This window comes from Staurois parvus, unplaced genomic scaffold (assembly GCF_062004578.1).
Source record: "Staurois parvus isolate SC_StPar_1 unplaced genomic scaffold, SC_StPar_1.0 ptg000453l, whole genome shotgun sequence".
In the NCBI taxonomy this organism is placed as follows: Eukaryota; Metazoa; Chordata; class Amphibia; order Anura; family Ranidae; genus Staurois; species Staurois parvus.
This window is the reverse complement of record NW_028318249.1, coordinates 1,581,792-1,603,050: the sequence shown is the minus strand read 5'-3', so window position 1 is coordinate 1,603,050 and position 21,259 is coordinate 1,581,792. Positions and strand designations below refer to the sequence as shown.

The following is a 21,259-nucleotide window of genomic DNA, read 5'->3' as shown; positions in this document are numbered from 1 at the left end:
GCAGCAACACACCTAACATAGTTATAGAGGAACTCGAGGCGTGCACCCAGGGGCGGACTGACCATTTGGAAACTCAGGCACTGCCCAAGGGCCCTGGGCCAGTAGGGGGCCCCCATGAGATGCCCTTGGTACCTTTTTCATAGGCTTTTTTGAGTTTGGGCAAGGACACAAGGGCCCCATGATCCCCTATTGCCCGGGGGCCCCATGAGTTGTCAGTCCGCCCCTGCGTGCACCTAAATACACGGATGAAATACACAGGAGGGAGCTATTAAAGAATTTATATTTCTGTCAATCCAGTCCTGAGATTTGCACAGCTCTGTCACATAGCATGGCCCTGTGTGGCAGGGCAGAGGACCTGATTTTTCTCTGCTGGGGTTAAGTAACTTAGATGTAACTTGGGTGGGACGTGCACAGTGCACTATAGGTCCACACCGTGGTTCATGTTTTGGTGCTACCCTGTCCCTGAACGCTGCTGAGAGTGTGGTGGGGGCTGCCCCAACAATGGGAAGCCTGGGCTATTTGTTTGGTTGCCATGGGTGTGGGCCTATTGTCTACTTTCCCTAAGGGGTTAATGTAGACTCGCCAGCTGCAACAATTTTGGTCCCAATCCAGCGGCCAGTGGAGAACAGTATCACTTTGAATTTGGTGCCATTTTCTTCTCTCTGGCCAAGTGCTCTACTGAGTCTGTGCAGCCTCTTTATTAATGGTCTTTCTGCTCTTGCGTGCCATTTCCATTGAATTGGTGTCAGTGGTTGTAATAGTAATTTTCAACATTGGTGTCAGTGAACATAATAATGGCCCCAACATTGGTGTCTGTGAACACAATAATGACCCCAACATTGGTGTCAGTGGATGTAATATTAACCCCCTACACTAGTGTCAGTGGCCACAGTAATAACCCCCAACATTGGTGTCAGTGGATGTAATATTAACCCCCAACACTATTGTCAGTGACTGCAGTAATAACCCCCAACATCGGTGTCAGTGATTTCAATAATAACCCCCAACATTGGTGTCAGTGAACACAATAACAACAACAACATTGGTGTCAGTGGATGCAATAATAACCCCCAACATAGTGTCAGCAGACGGAGTAATAACCCTGGCACTGGTGTCAGTGGCCGCAATAATAACCTCCAACATTGGTGTTACCAAGTGCAATAATAACCCCTAACATTGGTCTCAGTGAACACAATAATAACAACAACATTGGTGTCAGTGGATGCAGTGATAGCCCCCAACATTGGTGTCAGTAGATGAAATAATAACCCCCAACATTGGTGTCAATGGAAGCAATATTTACCCCAAACATTGGCATCAGTGGACTTAGTAATAACTTCCAACACCAGTGTCAGTGAAGACAGTAATAGCCCCCCAAAATTGATGTCAGTGGATGCAATAATAACTCTCAACACTACTGTCAGCAGACGCAGTAATAATTATGACACTGGTGTCAGTGGCCACAATAATAACCCCTAACATTGGTCTCAGTGAACACAATAATAACAACACCATTGGTGTCAGTGGATGTAGTGATAACCCCAAAACATTGGTGTCAGTGGATGAAATAACCCCCAACATTAGTGCCAATGGAAGCAATATTTACCCCAAACATTGGCATCAGTTGACTCAGTAATAACGTCCAACACCAGTGTCAGTGAAGACAATAATAGCCCCCAAAAATTGATGTCAGTGGATGCAGTGACAACCCCCAACACTGGTGTCAGTGGATGCAATAATGACCCCCCCAACATTGGTGTCAGTGGATGTAATATTAACCTCCTACACTAGTGTCAGTGGACACAGTAATAACCCCATACATTGGTGTCAGTGGATGTAATATTAACCCCCTAAACTAGTGTCAGTGGATGCAATAATGACCCCCCAACATTGGTGTCAGTAGATGTAATATTAACCCCCAACATTATTGTCAGTGGCTGCAGTAATAACCCCCAACATTAGTGTCAGTGATTTCAATAATAACCCCCAACATTGGTGTCAGTGAACACAATAACAACATTGGTGTCAGTGGATGCAGTGATAACCCCCAACATTGGTGTCAGTAGATGCAGTGATAACCCCCAACATTGGTGTCAGTAGATGCAATAATAACCCCCAACACTAGTGTCAGCAGACCCAGTAATAACCCTGACACTGGTGTCAGTGGCCACAATAATAACCCTAACAATGCTGTCAGTGAACACAATAATAACAACATTAGTGTCAGTGGATGCAGTGATAGCCCCCAACATTGGTGTCAGTAGATGAAATAATAACCCCCAACATTGGTGTCAATGGAAGCAATATTTACCCCAAACATTGGCATCAGTGGACTTAGTAATAACTTCCAACACCAGTGTCAGTGAAGACAGTAATAGCCCCCCAAAATTGATGTCAGTGGATGCAGTGACAAGCCCCAACATTGGTGTCAGTCAACACGATAACCCCCAACACTGGTGTCAGTGGATGCAGTAATTACCCCCAACATTGGTGTCAGTGGATGCAATAATAACCCTCAACACTACTGTCAGCAGACGCAGTAATAATTATGACACTGGTGTCAGTGGCCACAATAATAACCCCTAACATTGGTCTCAGTGAACACAATAATAACAACACCATTGGTGTCAGTGGATGTAGTGATAACCCCAAAACATTGGTGTCAGTGGATGAAATAACCCCCAACATTAGTGCCAATGGAAGCAATATTTACCCCAAACATTGGCATCAGTTGACTCAGTAATAACGTCCAACACCAGTGTCAGTGAAGACAATAATAGCCCCCAAAAATTGATGTCAGTGGATGCAGTGACAACCCCCAACACTGGTGTCAGTGGATGCAATAATGACCCCCCCAACATTGGTGTCAGTGGATGTAATATTAACCCCCTACACTAGTGTCAGTGGACACAGTAATAACCCCATACATTGGTGTCAGTAGATGTAATATTAACCCCCTACACTAGTGTCAGTGGATGCAATAATGACCCCCCAACATTGGTGTCAGTAGATGTAATATTAACCCCCAACATTATTGTCAGTGGCTGCAGTAATAACCCCCAACATTAGTGTCAGTGATTTCAATAATAACCCCCAACATTGGTGTCAGTGAACACAATAACAACATTGGTGTCAGTGGATGCAGTGATAACCCCCAACATTGGTGTCAGTGGATGCAATAATAACCCCCAACACTAGTGTCAGCAGACCCAGTAATAACCCTGACGCTGGTGTCAGTGGCCACAATAATAACCCTAACATTGCTGTCAGTGAACACAATAATAACAACATTAGTGTCAGTGGATGCAGTGATAACCCCCAAACATTTGTGTCAGTGGATGAAATAAAAACCCTCAACATGGGTGTCAATAGAAGCAATATTTACCCCAAACATTGGCATCAGTGGACGAGGAGGAAAGGGGCAGGGAGGAGAGAAGAACTCTGTCCTGGAGGGGGCAGAGATTTGGGGGAGAGCTCTGTACTGGGGGGGGAATTGTTAACTGGTCAATGATATATGCACTCTGTACATAGCGTAATCCTCAACTCTGCATTCTGAATGTAACGCACTCCTTAACCCTGCACTGTGTACATTGCGCACCCCTGAACCCTGCACTCTGTATGTAACGCACTCCTTAACCCTGCACTGTGTACATTGCGCACCCCTGAACCCTGCACTCTGTATGTAGCACACTCCTGAACCCTGCACTATGTACGGAATGCACTCCTGAACAATGCACTCCCTACATAGCGCACCCCTGAACCCTGCACTCTGTATGTAGCACACTCTTGAACCCTGCATTATGTACGTAACGCACTCCTGAACAGTACACTCTGTACATAGCGCACCCCTAAGCCCTGCACTCTGTATGTAGCACATTCCTGAATCCTGCATTATGTACGTAACGCACTCCTGAACAATGCACTCTGTACATAGTGCACTCTTGAACCCCGCTCTCTGAATGTAATGTACTCCTGAACTCTGCACGGTACGCATTCCTGAATCCTGCACTCTGTACGTAGCGCACTCCTAAATTCTGCACTCTGAATGTAACTCACTCCTAAACTTTGCACTCTGAATGTAACACATTCCTGAACCCTGCACTCTGTATGTAGCACAATTCTGAACCCTGCACTGTATATGAAGCGCACTCCTGAACCCTGCACTTGGCACACTGTGCGCAATGTACACAGCAAACTCCTGAACCCTCCACTCTGTACATATCACACTTCTGAACTCTGCACTCTATACATAGCACATTGCTGAATTCTGCGCTTTGTATGTAGCACACTCCTCAATGCTGCACTCTCTTCGCAGCGCACTGCTCAAACCCTGCACTCCAACTGTAACACACCTCTCAACTCTGCACATAGGGCACCACTGAATTTTGCACTCTTTTGGGTAATACACTGCTGAACCCTGCACTCTGTATGTCACACACTCCTGAACTCTGTATTCTGTATGTAGCACACTGGGGGGAGTTGTTGATGATGTTGGTGCAATGGGATGGGGGGGGGGGCAGGGGGCAGGTAAAAGCCCTGTAGCCTTAGGTCTCATTTACACTTATATTTGTAACTGTGTTTGTAAATGCTCCCCCTTTTACTGGATACACTTGAAGACAAAGCTGCAATTTGCTTGGAGATAGAATAAGTGGAGGGGCCAGGGGTGTGATCAAGGGCAGGGCCAGGGGGTCAAGGGTGGGGTCAAAGGGGGCCCCATCAGGTAAGTATACAGGACCCCGTGATATCTAACAGCAGCCCTGAACCCCCAACATTGGTGTCAGTGAACGCAATAATAACTCCCAACATTGGTGTCAGTGAACGCAATAATAACTCCCAACATTGGTGTCAGTGGACAGCAATATTTAGTTAGTTTAGTAATAACTTCCAAGACCAGTGTCAGTGAAGACAGAAATATCTCCCACAAATTGATGTCAGTTGATGCAATGACAACCCCCAACATTGGTGTTAGTGGATGCAGTGATAACCCCCAACATTGGTGTCAGTGAACACAATATTAAAAACAACATTGTTGTCAATGGATGCAATGATAAAACCCCAACATTGGTATCAATGGATGCAATAATTACCCTGAACATTGATGTCAGTGAATGCAGTAATAACCCCCAACACTGGTGTCATTGGACGCAGTAATACACCCCAACACTGGTTCAGTGGATGCGGTAATAACCCCCAACATTGGTGTCAGTGGATGCAATAATAACGCCAAAGATTGGCATCAGTGGACTCAGTAATAACTTCCAACACCAGTGTCAATGAAGACAGTAATATTACAGCAGCATCAATAGAACAACAGCAGCCCCTCGGAGTGGCCGCTGACAGCAGATCGGGCAGGAGTGGGGGGTCCAGGCTGGCTGGTGCAGGCGTGCGTTGCCTAATGACAGGTGGATGTCAGCCAGGAGAACTGGGAGTGGCACCGCCTGGCTTTGTATCCCCACACACCGGCACCTTGCACTCTGCCACTGATCGGGGGAACCAGGGGCGGACTGAGAACTCATGGGGCCCCCGGGCAATAGGGGATAATGGGGCCCCTGTGTCCTTGCCCAAGCTCAAAAAAGCCTATGAAAAAGGTACCAGGGGCATCTCATGGGGCCCCCTACTGACCCCGGGCCCTCGGGCAGTGCCCGAGTTTCCAAATGGTCAGTCCGCCCCTGGGGGGAATGGCTCAGACTGGGGAATGCAGTATTGGCTGAAGGAAGAGGAGATGTCACACCACGAGCTCACCCAGAGGCTGACCATTGTCATCACCCATGTCAGTAAGAGCTGGGCGAGGCAGGAGACATAGAGAGAGATAGACAGAGGGGTGACACCACGCGTTACCACACCAGGTGACACCAACCCTAGTGATGCCTCTGTCTGCACACAGTAATCATGAAAATCAGTCCAATATTGTCGCAATAGAATCGGTGTGAGGAGAGAACCCAGGGGTGAAATAAGCAGAAACTAAATATCCAGGAAAATAGAAAAGATGAAAAAATAAGGGGGGGAGGAGGGGGAAAAAAAAGACAGAAAGAAGGAAAAGAAGGAGGGAGAAAGAAAAGAGCACCAAAAAGAGGAACAAAGGGGGAAAAGAAGGGCAATTCTATCATAAATCCCCTCTCCAAAATCTCAGTAGAGAATAATGGGTCATCACAATCCCTCAGTGAGATGTCCAGGGGAGCCACACCTTATATTTCCATGGATAACCCCTATTGATATAGGTAAGCTTGTACATTGGGGGGCCCCATCCACAGCCATTTCCCAGGACGACGTCACCGGGGGATCCTCAGAAATCAACTTTAACAGAATCTCTCTTTTGGCATAATAAAAAAGGTTGGATATCAACAACTTCAGATGGTGGGATTGTTGCACATCATCATGAAGCCCCAGCAATGCTGAGGCAGGTGAGAAGGTCAAGGACAACGGAAGCCATACATTAATTAGATCAAAAACATCAGACCAAATAATACAATTCTAGGACACGTCCAAAACATATGTATAAAGGTACCGGGATATAACCTACAACAAGGACAGGTAGGGTCCCGCTCTGGATATATCCGAGAGAGCCTCAAGGGGGTAAAGTAAAATCTATGTAAAAAATTTTACCTGTATGAGCTTAAACCTGAAGGAGATAACCAAATTAGGACCTTGTTCCAGAGCCTCCACCCAATCCTCCTCATCCAGAGAAGGAATATCTTCTTTCCACATAGCCCATAATTTCTCAACCTTAGGGGAATGAACAACAAGCAATGTTCTATAGAGAGCAGACATTGGCTTGGGGAGGTCCTCCTGAGTCAACAGCTCCTCAACAGGGTCCTCATGAAGGACAGGTGGCTGCGGGAATTTGGCCCCGGCCGCATGTCGCAGTTGGAAATAACGGAAGAACATCTGCGGGAATCTGAACTTCTGGGAAAATTGAGAGAATGTTAATAGCACCCCAGAGGGCATAATATTGGCCAGGGTTCTAATACCATACCTGGCCCAAAGATGCTGGCCTGGGATGGAGCGGAAAGAGGGAGTGAAGGATTCCCCCAAAGAGGTTGGGCTTGGGAGATATGGTTAGGTTGAAGGAGACGTCGTCTAACCGAAATCAAAATTCGTAAAGTAGCAGGAATAGTGTCATAAGCCCAGCTTCCCCGATACGGGATATTATGAGGATCTGCTAAAGATCCCAAACAGGCTGCCTCCAGGCAGATGGCAGCATTGAACCTAAAGTTCCCAAACCACCAGCATCACCGCCCAATAATAGATTTGAAAGTTTGGGAGGGCCAAACCCCCCATTTCAGCAGGGAGATGCAAGGTGGATTTCGCAAGACGGGGTAGGGCACCCTTCCAAAGAAAAGGGATCACCCAGGAGTCTATTTTGCTAAAAAAAAAGATGCAGGGATCCAAATTGGGCAGTTTCAAAAGAAATAGTTAAACTTAGGAAGGATCATCATCTTCAATAGATTGATACGGCCTATCAAACTTAGGGGAAGAGCTGACCAGTTCCGATACCATTCTCGCAGAAGGGACAGAAGGGGGAGAAGATTACAGCTGGGTCACATCCGTAGTCACCTGGATCCCTAAGTAGCGGAATTCCTCTACCCAAGAAAGCTGGGTGTAAGCAGCCCCAACATGGGCACTATCGTCTAGGGTGAAAAGCAGAGACTTATCCCAGTTAATACATACAGTGGGGATCGAAAGTTTGGGCACCCCAGCTAAAAATTTGTATTAATGTGCATAAAGAAGCCAAGGAAAGATGGAAAAATCTCCAAAAGGCATCAAATTACAGATTAGACATTCTTATAATATGTCAACAAAAGTTAGATTTTATTTCCATCATTTACACTTTCAAAATAACAGAAAACAAAAAAATGGCGTCTGCAAAAGTTTGGGCACCCTGCAGAATTAATATCTTGTACTGCCCCCTTTGGCAAGTATCACAGCTTGTAAACGCTTTTTGTAGCCAGCCAAGAGTCTTTCAATTCTTGTTTGAGGTATCTTTGCCCATTCTTCCTTACAAAAGTCTTCCACTTATTTGAGATTTCTGGGCTGTCTGTCACGCACTGCTCTTTTAAGGTCTATCCATAGATTTTCAATTATGTTGAGGTCAGGAGATTGTGAAGGCCATGGCAAAACCTTCAGTTTACGCCTCTTTATGTAATCCCCCGTGGATTTCGAGGTGTGTTTAGGATCATTATCCATTTGTACAAGCCATCCTCTCTAACGTCAGCTTTTTCACAGATGGCATCAAGTTACCATCCAAAATTTGCTGAAATTTTATTGAATCCATTTTTCCTTCTACTCGTGAGATGTTCCCTGTGCCACTGGCTGCAACACAACCCCAAAGCATGATTGATCCAACCCCATGCTTAACAGTTGGACAGAGGTTCTTTTCATTAAATTCTGTGCCCCTTCTTCTTCAAACGTACCTTTGCTCATTCCGGCTAAAAAGTTCAATTTTAACCTCATCGGTCCACAGAACTTGTTTCCAAAATGCATCAGGCTTGTCTATATGTTCATTTGCAAAGTTCAAACGATGATTTTTGTGGTGAGGACGTAGAAGAGGTTTTCTTCTGATGACTCTTCCATGAAGACCATATTTGTACAAGTATCTCTTTATAGTGGTATAGTGTACCACAACTCCAGTGTCTGCCAGATCTTTCTGGAGGGATCGTGCAGTCAAACGTGGGTTTTGAATTGTTTTTCTCACAATCCTGCGAGCTGTTCTGTCTGATATTTTTCTTGGTCTTTCAGATCTTGCTTTAACTTCCACTGTTCCTGATGACTGCCATTTCTTAATTACATTCCGAACAGAGGATATTGACATCTGAAAACGCTTTGCTATCTTCTTATAGCCTTCTCCAGCTTTGTGAGCGTCAACTATTTTCAGTTTCAGTTTTCTAGACAACTGTTTAGAAGAACCCATGGTGCTGATTGTTGGGGCAAGGTCAGATGAGTCTGGGCATTTAAAACCTTTGAGATTGACATAACCTGGTCTTCCCAAACGATGATTGAGAACAATCCATGACACTGGCAGGTCTCAGCTTGGCAAAGGGGGCAGTGCATGCTATAAATTCTGCAGGGTGCCCAAACTTTTGCAGACGCCATTTTTTTGTTTTCTGTTATTTTGAAAGTGTAAATGATGGAAATAAAATCTAACTTTTGTTGACATATTATAAGAATGTCTAATCTGTAATTTGATGCCTTTTGGAGATTTTTCCATCTTTCCTTGGCTTCTTTATGCACATTAATACAAATTTTTAGCTGGGGTGCCAAAACTTTCGATCCCCACTGTATACCTAAGAACGAGCCGTAAAGATCGAAAAGCTCTAGAGCCGCAGTGAGCAATTGCCCCGCATCATGCAGATACAAAAGGGTATCATCTGCATATAGGAATAGCTTCTCCTCCAGAGCCCCCACCCTCAGCCCCTGAATAGAATGGGATTCCCTAACCAATATAGCTAGAGGCTCTAGGGCCAGGGCAAAAAGGCCAAGGGAAAACAGACAACCCTGCTGGGTCCCACAGTGTAGAGGGAAGAGATGAGAAATCCAATCATTAGTACAGACCCTCGCTTTGGGGACCCTGTAGAGAAGCCGAACGCAAAGAAGATACCTCGCACCAAAGCCAAACCGTCGTAAAACTTTCCACAGATATGTGCACTCCACAGTATCAAACCCTTTCCAGCATCAAGGGAGGCAATCACACGAGTGCCAGGGCTGTCATGTTGCAGAGACAAATTAAGAAAAAGGCAACGTAAATTGATATCAGTACCCTTCCCCGGCATAAATCCAGTCTGATCCACGTGTATCAACTCCTCAATAATCGTGGGCAGACGGGTGCAAGAATTTTTGCAAATATCTTGGCATCGACATTAAGCAATGAGATCGGCCAATAGGAGACACAATCTATTGGATCCTTGCCAGATTTGGGAACCAAAACAATAATAGCCTTCTCCATGGATGCAGGCAGGGTCTCCAGAAACAGGAGCTCAGCAAAGAGGAAAGTTAATCTAGGGGCAAAAAGATCAAGAAATTGAGAGTAAAATTCAGTCAGGAGGCCATCTATCCCAGGTGTCTTTCCCCCTTGGAGAGAGCCTATCACCTCCTGCTCCTCCTCCAGTGAAATCTCAGCCTCAAACCGCTCTCTGGCCACAGGGCCAATCATAGGGAAGGGAACATTGTCTAGGAAGGTGGTCCCCAACAGTAAAGCTAACTCTAGAAGAGAAGAGGGCCTGGTTGTATTCAAGAAAATGGGCATTTATGAGAGCCAGGGAGGAACGTAATGCCCCAACCCCCCCCCGCATCTCGGACACTACCAATGCGGGGAATTGACCCTTTGCTAACCACGCCAATAACTTACCATTTTTATCCCCAAATTCAAAGACCCTCTGAGCTGAGGCCAAAAGAGCCTTCTTGGTCTGCTCAACTCGGGCCAAGGATAATTCCCGCAGTGATTGATGCAATGCCATGTAGTGGTCCCGAAAGGGGTCACTCGTATAAACAGCTTCCAAAGTTTTGGAGGTATCCAACAAGTGGGAAAACGAGGCAGCTGCCTCCCTCCAAGACCAGAGATTCAAGAAATATATTCTCCCCTAACCCAGGCCTTAAAGGTGTCCCAGCTGAATGGGGAGGAAGAAGCTTCATTCGGCACCCAGTAGTTACAGAGGGATTCAGTAAGAGGCTCAATCAACCTCGTATCCATTGCCCAGAATGAGACAGATGCCATAAATGAGCCCCGGGGGGAGGTGACAGGGACAGGGTCAAACACAAGGGGGCATGATCGGAGGTGCCCCTAGACAGAATACTGGCCTCATGTACGTGGGGAGGAAAGGCAGAACTAGCATATACTAAATCAATACGGGACAAAGTCCTGTGTGAGGCCGAATGACATGTGTATTCTCTATTGGTGGGATGGAAATGGCGGCAGACATCTGTAAGGGCAAAAGTAGACGCCCAATGAGAAAGATCAGGAGATGACCGTATGACACCAAGGAGTCTGTCTAGTTCCGGGCAAGGAGCCAGGTTAAAATCACCAATAAGTAAAACAACATCAGAATCATAATGGATACGCAACTGCATGATATCATAAAGAACCTGGGGGCGGCAGGTAGAGTCCCACCAGCACCGTGGTACCATCATAAATACAAACATGGAGCATAACATACCTACCCTCTGGGTCAATACGTACATTTAAAGTATGCAGTGGACGGGACTTGTGGATCAAGATAGAAACTCCCCGGGCATAATTAGAGTATGTGGCATGGTAGTGCAAACCGACCGATGGCCTTCGCAAACTAAGAATTTTGGATCCCAAGAGATGCGTCTTTTGAAAAACACATATCTGGGGATGGTGTCTCTGTAGAAAGCGGAAAACCAATGAGCGCTTAAAGGCTGAATTGAGACCATGGACATTCCAAGAGACAATAGTTATCTTAGATATCTCAATCAGTGCAATAAAAATGAAAATAAATAAAATAACAAAATAATCAGTGTACAATATTCGTGCAAATGCCGTGCAACAACACACAAATTCCATCAAACTGCAACGTCTGATCTGTGCTCAAATAGTCCAATATGATGTGGATAAAATCACTTTATCAATTGAAGATGACACTCGTGCTGATAATATATGACAGTGGGTAACTGCTGACACAAAACAATCCGACCACCGGCTAGATTAGCCTCTCACCTTAAAACTTTGACCCGTGAGGGTCAAAGCGTTTTGTGGGATCACACCCTCAGATCCTTCAAGTATGCAGCCTCTCCACTGGTCTGCTCTCACCGCAAACAAATCTCCCTCACAGGGGGTCAGCACTCTGGTAGTGGCTCCTCTCCAGATAAGGCAGGGTTAAGCGCCAATATCTCATTCAAAAACATAAAACACATCCCTCCATAGTGTAATAGATAGGACAAAATGTAAAAAATGCGCACTCACATGGATCTTCAGTAAATGTCAGCATAAAACCTCATGCTTTTGGGTGTACTTTGCATGCATGGGTATAGGAATCTGGTGTGCCAAGATGGCGTCCACACCGGAAGTGCATCACTACGTCAGGCCTACGAGTTGCATCACAATCCCATGTGACCTCCTCAGGGCTGGGAATCATAGTGACGGACCTCCCCTAAATACGAGGCATAATGTGAAAAAAACTCCCCCAGACGCAGATCCTTCGCTCCACGATGGTACCACCCTCGTTTCCCATGGCCATATTATCGAAGACCACAGGGAGCTTCTACACTAACCAGCTATCCATTGTCTTGCCATATTAACACATATATAACGGGGCCATATATTAGAAGCCAAAAATTAAAATATCACCTACATAAAATGATATAGATAAGTGGATAAAGACCCCAATTAACTGATCTTATTCCATATACTATACAAAACAAAGTAAATCTGTAGGATCTCATAAAACATTACCCTAAAACCATTTATTAATAAATATAGAGAGAGAGAGACCCTACACCCAAATAATTAATATCTTGACTAAAAAATAAATAAAAATTATTAAAACTAAAAATATGTAAAATAAAAATGCAAAAAATGAAAAATAATAAAAATAAAAAATGAAAAAACAAGACTACCAATATAGAGCCCTGAGGTGAAACTACTCTACAGAGGAAAAAATAATGATCTAAAAAATATATATAATACATTTTCATGTATAATAAATATATATATAAAAATATAAAAAATCTCCAAAATATTACCTAAGATTAATGAGGTGATCCAGGAAATAGGGAATGTAGATAGAAACATATTTCTGAAAGATAAAGAGAAAAAGGATGATCATGTAGATAAATTAGCCTTATGTTTGGATTTTAGTATTCATTATAAAAAGGTGGAGACTATTTTTAAGAGACACTGGCCACTATTAAAAGCTGATCCTGTTTTAAAAGACAATATTGGAGCTCCCGATTTTTAGTTATAGAAAGGCCCCTTCACTGAGAGATAAAATAGTCAAGAGTGTTCTTGACCCTCCATTAAGAAATAAAAAAGTAACGTTTTCAGATCAGAAAGGCTTCTTCCCTTGTAAGCAGGGGCGGACTGACCATTCGAGCACTCAGGCACTGCCCGAGGGCCCGGGATCAGTAGGGGGCCCCATGAAATGCCCCTGGTACCTTTTATAGGCTTTTTTGGGTGTGCTTTGGGTGTGGGCAAGGACACAGGGGCCCCATGATCTCCTATTGCCCGGGGGCCCCATGAGTTGTCAGTCCGCCCCTGCTTGTAAGGCATGCTATGCCTGCAAAGCCACAAAGGGAAAGAATCACAAAAGAAATAGCTTTGTTTCTCATGCTAATGGTAAAGAATTCAGTATTGATGAATTTATTTCATGTAGGTCCCAGGGAGTAGTTTATGCATTACAATGCAGTTGCGGTTTACAATACTTGGGGACAACAAAAAGACCTTTTTGGGTTAGATTGTGAGAACATGTGCAAAACATTAAAAAGGGGTTTCCCAAACATAGTGTTTCTAAGCATTTTGCGAAATATCACAACAAGGATCCTACAGAATTAAAATTCTGGGGAAAAACCAAGTATAATAGGCATTGGAGGGGAAGCCGTAAGGTGCGATCCCTTGGCAAAACGGAGACAAAGTGGATTTACATTATGCAGACACAGATTCCCAAAGGATTAAATACTGAATTTGATTTAAACTGCTTCATCTCAGACTACTAAGTATGGTGAGGTAGGGGGTTCTATAGGAGTGTACTATCTGGTAATATTAAGTAGGATGCAGGGGTGTTTATGATGTATAGTTGGGGTTTTTCAGTCTCGGAGATAATTTGGGGTTCATTTATATTTATATGTTTTATATATGTATTCAAATATGAGATTGATTATGTATTCATGTGCATTTGTACACCCTAGCTTTTGGATGTAATTTGTATATTTTTTATGACCTTTTTATACAGGCCAATTAGGGGTGGGATGGAATTGCAATATATGTAATATTCATTTTTTAATATATGCAATAGGCTCATATATTCTCCCTATATTTGGTCTTCGATAATATGGCTGCGGGAAACAAGGGTGGTACCATCATGGAGCGAAGGATCCGTCTCCGGAGGAGTTTATTTCACATTATGCCTCGTATTTAAGGGAGGTCCGTCACTATGATTGCCAGGCCTGAGGAAGTCACATGGGATTGTGACGCAACGCGTAGGCCTGACGTAGTGACACACTTCTAGCATGGACGTCATCTTGGCATACCAGATTCCTATACCCATGCATGCAAAGTACACCCAAAAGCATGAGGTTTTATGCTGACATTTACTAAAGATCCACATGAGTGCACATTTTTTATATTTTTTCCTATCTGTTACAATAAACATATTACACTATGGAGGGATGTGTTTTATGTTTTTGAATGAGATATTGGCGCTTAACCCTGCCTTATCTGGAGAGGAGCCACTACCAGAGTGCTGACCCCCTGTGAGGGAGATTTGTTTGCGGTGAGAGCAGACCAGTGGAGAGGCTGCATACTTGAAGGATCTGAGGGTGTGATCCCACAAAACGCTTTGACCCTCACGGGTCAAAGTTTTAAGGTGAGAGGCTAATCTAGCCGGTGGTCGGATTGTTTTGTGTCAGCAGTTACCCGCTGTCACATATTATCAGCACGAGTGTCATCTTCAATTGGATAAAGTGATATTATCCACATCATATTGGACTATTTGAGCACAGATCAGATGTTGCAGTTTGATCGAATTTGTGTGTTGTTGCACGGCATTTCTTAAAAAAAATAGGTTGTGCTTAACTACATGCCGCCCAGCCACTGTACATATACGGTGGCAGGGCAGCACTCGCCGGCAAAACCATGTTTTAAAACATGTGTTTTGTAAACAAATAGGGGGCGCGCGCGAGGCGCGCCGTCGCCCTATCTGTCCCGCGGATCAGCGCCGCAGATGTCAGTCGCCGGGTCACAGCCGCTCCTTAGCGGCTATGTCCCGGCGATCGGCAGCAAACAGTGACAGAGAGCACAGCTGCAGTAGCTGTGCTGTCTGTCACTTCCCTGTCAGTTTCTCTTTCTCGATCAGCCTTGTCCCGCCCAGCACACACCCCCGCCCCCTAGTAAAACACTCCCCCTCACTCCTATAACCCTTCGCTGCAAAATAAAGTTAACCCCTTCCTCCCCATTGCCATTAGTACAGTGTCAGTGTTTTTTTTTTTGCACTGATCACCGTATTAGTGTTTTTGGGGATGTCAGTGACCCCAAGTCAGTACCCCCCAATGTCAGAATGTCCGCTGCAGTCCCGCAGTCCTGCCATAAGTCGCTGCCATAAGTCACTGATCGCCGCCATAATTCGCTGATCGCCGCCATTATTAGTATAAAAAAAAAAAACGAAAAATCCCAGTGTCTTTCCCGCCATTTGTAAACGCTATAACTTTCACGTAAACCAATTAATTTGGGTTTTGGGTTTTTTTTAGCAAAGACATGTCGCAGAATGCATTTTGGCAGAAATTTATGACTAAATTTGATATTTGCATTTTTTTTTACTGGACATGTTTTATAGCAAAAAGTCCAAAATATTGTTTTTTTTTCTCAAAATTGTCAGACTTTTTTTTTTACAGCGCAAAAAATAAAAACCGCACAGGAGATCAAATACCACCGAAAGAAAGCTCAATTTGTGGGGAAAAAAAGGATGTAAATTTCATTTATGTACCATATTGCATGACCGCGCAATTGTCCATTAAACTAGCGCAGCGCTGTATAGCAGACAAATGGCGTAAATTGCAGTATCTATACCATAGTTTGTAGACGCTATAACTTCCACACAAAGCAATCAATATACACTTATTGGGATTTTTTTTATCAAAAACATGGAGCAGAATACATTTTGGCCTAAATTTATAACCAACTTTGAGTTTACTATATGTTTTTTATAGCTGAAAGTAAAAAATATTGTTTTTCTTCAAAATTTTTGGCCTTTTTTTGTTTATAGCATGAAAAATAAAAAGCGCACAGGTGATCAAATTACACTGAAAGAAAGCTCTATTTGTGTGAAAAAAAGTACGTAAATTTTGTTTAGGTGCAGCATTGACCGCGCAATTATCAGTTGAATTAGTGCAGCGCCGAGTAGCAAAAAGAGGCCTGGTCATTAATGGGGGTAAATCCTCAGGAGCTCAAGTGGTTAAATACATACAAAAGTGTAACAAAAAAGTAAATAACAAAACAATAAGAAACAATATTATAAATCAAAATAAAATCCAGCAAAAACGAAAAAGTCCAAATGTTCAAATAATCAATAATGTCCAAAATAATTCATCACCAAGTAAATCCACCACCAAAAATGGTTAAATAGAACTCACCAGAGTAATATGCTGATTGTTGAAAAACCAACATATAGTACTTGTTATTCTGGGAGAAATGAATAATATGGTGACAACAACACTGAAGAAATGAGGGATGAACTCCAACAGATGATGTGCTGCAAAGTTGAAAATCCACTCCAAAGGTGATTTAGTATCCAAACTGAGAGATGATCAGACCGTCACTCAAAAGAACAAAGCGAACAATCATGGTGCGGTATGTTTTAAAAAGCATCAAACTTTAATAAAGAAATGCACTTACAAGCAAGGTGTCCAGACTGACACCAGTATAGACAGCATGTGTGATGAATACAGGCGACTCAGACCCAGCCAAACATGCACATGCAACGTGCAGACAAACCAGGGAGTATTCTGAACCTCACATCCAAAGGCACCGCCCTAAGCTTTTCGTCATCGACGTCCTCGCGGTTGCACGGCATTTGCACGAATATTGTACACTGATTTTGTTGTTTTATTTATTTTTATTTCTATTGCACTGATTGAGATATTTTTACGTATTGTACCTTATATGGGGTACATGTCCTCTGTTATGTTCTGTGGCATTTTGGATATTTATTGCATTTATATACAATATCTCTTTGCATGTTTATGTTTTGTATTGAGTTTGCAGTGGTTGAGACATACTTTTTTGACTATTATTCACCATCACTTCTTGGTCCAGCTGTAAATCACATTTTTTGTGGTATTATATTATGTGTCACATTGCATGATTGTGTATTATTTCACAGATATTTTATATATATCTTGTGGCACTGAGTGAGCATTTTTTGGTTTATTCCACTTTTGTTATTTTATTTTACACATTGGGGTTTATTTACTAAAGCTGGAGAGTCCAAAATCAGACTCCCTTCTGCATAGAAACCAATCCGCTTCCAGGTTTCATTGCCAAAGCTTCATTGAACAAGCTGAGGTTAGAAGCTGATTGGTTTCTATGCAGAAGGGAGTCTGATTTTGGACTCTCCAGCTTTAGTAAATAAACCCCATTGTGTCACCATTCACATGTGTATTTTATTTATTTATGTGAGTAGCGCTACATTTTGATTTATTTATGTCTACAGATCATGGGTATATGATTTAATGTTAGCAGCTTCTCTTGGTAGGTCACAAATTTAGGATTATTAGCACAGGAGGTTCACACCACTATATCTTAGACATCGCCTGACAAAAAAATAAATAAAACCAAAATCCCAACCAAGCTGGGGGGGTCTGTGATATCACACTGAAGGGGGGAGGCCCAGAGAGCGGGCAGGTCCTCAACTTTCCATCCTGAGTACAATTGGACATTATACATACATAGAGTAACCATATCATGTCAAACTAAAAAATCCTGAGATACAGTACCACAATTAAAAACCCCAAAAACATACAAAAATATCCCCGCCCCCAGCCCAAGGAGAGCAGCCAGGAATCTGTCCCCCCAGTACTTTTGGCAATATAGTGTATGTCTATAATCTCTCCCCCCTCTTTCTGCTGAAGGATGAGGATAAAGATCCTCCTTCCCGGCTCCCCTCTTCCTGCAGGAAAGATAAAGATAGGGACTGATGATCCTCCACTCCTCCTGCAAGAAGGATAGAGATTGATGATCCCCCCCCCCCGCCTCCTGCAGGAAGGATAGGAACTGATGACCCCCCCCCCACCTGTTTGCAGAATAGGAGAATTGATTATCTCCCCCATCCCCTGCAGGAAGGGTAAGGATAGGGATTGATGATCTCCCTTCCCCTGCCTCCTGCAGGAAGGATGTGGATTGATTATTTCCCCCACCCCCTCCTTCTGCAGGAAGGGTAAGGACAGGGATTGATGATCTCCCCCCCCCCCTCCTCCTGCAGGAAGCATAGGGATTGATGATCCCCCTCCTGCAGGAAGGATAAGAATAGGGATTGATGATCTCCCCCCTCCTCCTGCAGGAAGCATAGGAATTGATGATCTCCACCCCTTCCTCCAGGAAGGATAAGGATAGGGATTGATGATTTTCCCCCCACCCTCCTCCTGCAGGAAGGATAAGAATAGGGGTTGATGATCTCCCCCCCCCCCCTCCTGCAGGAAGCATAGGGATTGATGATCCCCCTGCAGGAAGGATAAGGATAGGGATTGATGATCCCCCCTTCCTCCTGCAGGCATGATATAAGGATAGGGATTGATGACCCCCCCCCCCACCGGAATATTAAGGATAGGGATTGATGACCCCCCCCCCCTGCAAGAAGCATAAGGATTGATTATCTCCCCCTCCTCCTGCAAGAAGGATAGAGATTGATTATCTCCGCTCCCAACCAACCCCCCCCCCCCCTGCAGGAAGGTAAGGATGGGAATTGATGATCTCCCCCTCCTCCCATTTGAAGGACAGGGATTGATCATCCCCCCCCTGCAGGAAGGATAAGGATAGGGACTGATGACCCCCCCTGCAGGAAGGATAAGGATGGGGATTGATGATGCTCCACAGGAAGGATAAGGATAGGGATTGATAATCCCCCTTCCTCCTGCAGGCATGATATAAGGATAGGGATTGATGACCCCCCCCCCACCGGAATATTAAGGATAGGGATTGATGACCCCCCCTCCTGCTGGAATATTAAGGATAGGGATTGATGATTTTCCCCCGCCCTCCTCCTTCAGGAAGGATAAGAATAGGGATTGATGATCCCCCCTCCTGCAGGTAGCATAAGGATTGATTGTCTCCCCCTCCTCCTGCAAGAAGGATAGAGATTGATTATCTCCCCTCCCAACCAAACCCCCCCCCCCCTGCAGGAAGGGTAAGGATAGGAATTGATGATCTCCCCGTCCTCCCACTCGAAGGACAGGGATTGATCATCCCCCCCCTGCAGGAAGGATAAGGATAGGGACTGATGACACCCCCCCCCCCCCCGCAGGAAGGATAAGGATAGGGATTGATGATGCTCCGCAGGAAGGATAAGGATAGGGATTGATGACCCCCCCCCTCCTCCTGCAGGAAGGATAAGAATAGGGGGATTGATTATTCCCCCCCCCCCTCCTCCTGCAGGAAAGGTAAGTATAGGGATTGATATTCTCCCTCCTTCTGCAGGGTGGATAAAAATAGGGACTGATAATCCCCCCGCCTGTTGCAGGAAAGGTAAGTATAGGGATTGATGACCCCCTCCCTCCTGCAGGAAGGATAAGGATAGGGATTGATGACCTCCCTCCTCCTGCAGGAAGGATAAGGATGGGAATTGATGACCCCCCTCTTCCTGCAGGATGGATAAGAATAGGGATTGATGACCCCCCTCCTCCTGCAGGAAGGATAAGGATAGGGATTGATGACCTCCCTCCTCCTGCAGGATGGATAAGGATAGGGATTGATGATCTCCCTCCTCCTGCAGGAAGGATAAGGATAGGGATTGATGATCTCCCTCCTCCTGCAGGAAGGATAAGGATAGGGATTGATGACCTCCCTCCTCCTGCAGGATGGATAAGGATAGGGATTGATGATCTCCCTCCTCCTGCAGGAAGGATAAGGATAGGGATTGATGATCTCCCTCCTCCTGCAGGAAGGATAAGGATAGGGATTGATGATCTCCCTCCTCCTGCAGGAAGGATAAGGATAGGGATTGATGATCCCCCCTCCTTCTGCAGGATGGTTAAGAATAGGGGGATTGATGATCCCGCCTGCTGCAAGAAGGATAAGGATTGATGATCCCCACCTTACAAGAATGATAAGGATTGATGATCCCCCCTCCTCCAGGAAGGATAGGGATGATGATCCCCCCTCCTCCAGGAAGGATAGGGATGATGATGCCCCCTCCTCCAGGAAGGATAGGGATGATGATCCCCCCTCCTCCAGGAAGGATAGGGATGATGATCCCCTCTCCTCCAGGAAGGATAGGGATGATGATCCCCCTCCTCCAAGAAGGATAGGGATGATGATCCCCTCTCCTCCAGGAAGGATAGGGATGATGATCCCCCCTCCTCCAGGAAGGATTGGGATGATGATGCCCCCTCCTCCAGGAAGGATTGGGATGATGATGCCCCCTCCTCCAGGAAGGATAGGGATGATGATGCCCCCTCCTCCAGGAAGGATAGGGATGATGATCCCCCCTCCTCCAGGAAGGATAGGGATGATGATGCCCCCTCCTCCAGGAAGGATAGGGATGATGATGCCCCCTCCTCCAGGAAGGATTGGGATGATGATGCCCCCTCCTCCAGGAAGGATAGGGATGATGATGCCCCCTCCTCCAGGAAGGATAGGGATGATGATCCCCCCTCCTCCAGGAAGGATAATGATGATGATGCCCCCACCCTTTACCCCTTACAAACAGATATAGATCGTAGCTGGCTCTCGATCACACCAGGCGGACATCTCTCTGATTGGTCCGGACGTACACACCTCCGACGCTCCTTCACATTCTTCTTTGACGTCACCGTAGTGGGCGGGCTCACACCGGCGTTCAATTGTCTCCTAGATACCCGCCGGAGTAAAGAAGGGGAGGACGCGCCCCCTGGGCACCGGCCAATCAGGAACGTCTTGACCGGCTGGGCTGAGGCGCACGTGGTTTGAGACGGAGAATATCTGCAGAGTGCAGGTGACGTCATAGACAGTGCGAGGACACCGAGAGAGCGGAGCGGGTGAGTGTGAGATCGGTATGTATAGAGATCGGTGTATGGAGGAGATAGGAGTGTCATGTATACAGGGGGCCGCAGATGTATGTATATGGGGGGGGCAAGGTGTGATACAATGTATGGAGGAGACTACAGGGGGATCACATGACTGCACCTCTATGTATTGGGGGGTATTTACAGGTGGCAGGACCCCAATCCAGCATTTCATTTGTTTCTTCGTGTCTTCTAAATGATTGAATCGATGTCTTTCCGTCCGATCTCTCCATCCGTCCAGTCAGGCGATGTCTGACCCATTCATTCATTTATTTGTTATCTAACGTCTGTATCTTCTGCCCATCTGGCCGTGCAGGGGTGCTTTCGGAGCACCGCTAGG

The 21,259-nt window shown here is 45.1% G+C and overlaps 1 long non-coding RNA gene across 1 annotated transcript in view; it reads right to left on the bottom strand.

Annotated features, from left to right (window-relative positions):
* The window catches only part of LOC149453067 (uncharacterized), a 61,011-nt gene extending 40,303 nt beyond the window's left edge, over positions 1-20,708 (bottom strand). Inside the window, exons 1-2 of the long non-coding RNA XR_016314738.1 lie at positions 20,654-20,708; positions 12,697-12,749 (exon numbers count right to left, since the gene is read on the bottom strand). This is a non-coding gene — a long non-coding RNA (uncharacterized LOC149453067). The remainder of the gene's footprint in view (positions 1-12,696; positions 12,750-20,653) is intronic.
* Positions 20,709-21,259: the final 551 nt, after the last annotated feature.